Raw genomic sequence first — 2,610 nt, forward strand, 5'->3', positions numbered from 1 at the left:
GGGGTTCGGTTGCATTCCAACTTTAAGAAATGTTTTACAATTATTACCAAGAGAATAGTGGTATGACAATCGTTTTCGGATCGGAAGGTCCTGTGTTCGAGCCTGTGTTGAGTCCTTCGGAAAGGCTCTTTACTCACATTGTCTCACAGTAATCAGGGATAAAGTGAGTACCTGGCCGTTTACAGCGTTGTCTCTGTTGAAAAAAAATTATAATATCACCTAACAGGCGTCTTGTCTTGTCTCCATCGTCTTGATACGTGTTGCTGTTTGTCAGGTACCCTTTTTAAAGCGCTTTGAGCACATTTAGTAGATGTTGCGCTATTTAAAAGCTCAAGTTCTTTTTTTTTTTGCTGTGTTTCAAAAAAAAAAAAAAGAAAAAGAAAAAAAGATTGAACGAAGTTGACGTCACTCAGGTCTTTGTTATTGTTTTTGCCATCAATTTTTATGAGTAATTCTCACTAAACTGTATTAACCAGACTATAAACGTTCAAGGTTACACATAGTTTTGGTGTTGGCCCGTTTTACTTCCGGATGGCAATGTTGTGAGCTTCTTAGCCAAGCGCATACTATCTATAGATAATTTTCAGTATTTTCCCAAAATGGCAGGCTTACCAAGCAGAAAAATTGATTTTTTAAACTCAAACAAGCTCTCTGCAAAACAACTTTATGTTCTTATTAATCAAACAAAAATCATTCTTCAAAGTTTGTGATGTACAAAATAAATCTGAATAAGAAAAATGTATATTGTGTCGTAACAAATGTGACAATTTAACTGCAGGTGGTAAGGAGGGGGTTAAAGAAAATGGGAAAAAATGAGGTGGCGGGGTGTAGGAATATCAACTTTTCAAAATGAGAAAACCGGAAAATCGATAAATTAATTGAACATGTTATGTCAATAAACCGGTTTTAAATTTGAATGGATAATCCTTGAATAAACAAACCGTTTTATGTCAATTAATTGTTGTCTTTAATCTGACACGCCGAAGAATATGATGTGGTCACGTAATAGTAAATTAGCATAGAATTCGTGACAATTGAGAAAGCTGGTGTAGTAAGTTAAAATTACGCCCTTCTGCCACCACGTCATAAGATACCGTCGCCTAGGCATTCCACGAAGGAAAATAAAAAGAAAATTAACTTTTATATAGCGCAATATCCACTAAACGCTCTCAAAGCCCTGACCAACAGCAACATTTAACATGTAGGACGAGACATGACGCCTGTTAGGCGATATTGCATTTTTGTCGGACAGAGACAACGCTGTTAACGGTCAGGTATTCATTTTGTACGGTGAGAGAATACGGTGAAGAGTCTTTTCCAAGGACTCAACTTTGCGCCGACCGAGGCTCGATCACCCAGGACCTTTCGATCCGATAGCGAGTGTCATACCACTAGACCACACAACCGCACTACGAGAACAGATTGTGCTATCCAATTTAATTTAGATTGTGACCAGAATTATTATCTTATCGTTTTCACAAAGAGAAGTCGTGATTCATGCTTAAATAGGGAGTTAACGTCTACGTGTGACCAACCTACAACGGCTATGTGGTCTTGTGGTATGACACTCGCTTTCGGATCGGAAAGTCCTGGGTTCGAGCCTCGCTTGGCGCATAGTTGAGTCCTTGGAAAAGGCTCTTTACTCAGATTCTCTCACTCAGGTGTAAAATGAGTAACTGGCCGTCAAAAGCGTTGTCTCTGTCGGAAAAATTGTAATATCGCCTAACAGACCTCATGTATCACTCTACATGTTAAGTGTTGCTGTTAGTCAGGGAGCCCTTGTAAAGCGCTTTGAGCATGTTTAGTGGATATTGCGCTATATATAAAAGTTCTATTTATTAAAAGCTCTATTTTAAAATGATCGACGAACGACAAAAGATCTTTCTTCAGAGTCTTAGAACAGACCTTCGTTTTTTCTTTTTCTTCTTCCACATCGTTCGTCGTTCGCAATAGGTTGGCGACGTAACCGTTAACTTGCTAATCTTATTAAAGAGAAAGAAATACGAGAGAGGATTTTTATTTTTCTCCTCCAAATCAAATCAAATTGATTAAAGATTAAATAAATAAATTGACAAAATAGACCAGTTCTATTTTTCACGGATTTGTTAAGTGGCCGAATAGGCAGCTGTAATCGGTTTAAGTAAAGATGAATGAATGTTGAAATAATTGGATCAAACTTATTGTTAATAATAATATCCACCGATTTAACCCTTTGAACGGGGGGTTAGGATGTAGTTGTAGAAAAATTGATCGATTTGTTGATTTTTTTTTGGATTTTTTTTGTATCTAGACTCTCTTTTCTTTCAATGTGAGTGATCATTGTCTTATTTATTTGTATAGATATCATGCGCTTGGCTAAGAAGCTCACAAAACTGCCATCCGGAAGTATAACGGGCCAACACACACAAAAAAAAAAAACTATTTGTAACCATGAACGTTTATTGTCTGGTTAATATAGTTTAGTGAGAGTCACTCATTAACGTGGATGGCAAAAAATAAAAACCAAAAAAAGAATTAATCACAAAGACCCGAGTGACGTCAGCTTCATTCTATCTATATAATAGCATGTGCTGTTTGTAAGAATATGGGTGAAATTTGTTTATTCCTGGT

The sequence above is a fragment of the Berghia stephanieae genome, chromosome 14 (genome assembly GCF_034508935.2).
Source record: "Berghia stephanieae isolate SIO BIC M18660-M18661 chromosome 14, UCSD_Bste_1.3, whole genome shotgun sequence".
In the NCBI taxonomy this organism is placed as follows: domain Eukaryota; kingdom Metazoa; phylum Mollusca; class Gastropoda; order Nudibranchia; family Aeolidiidae; genus Berghia; species Berghia stephanieae.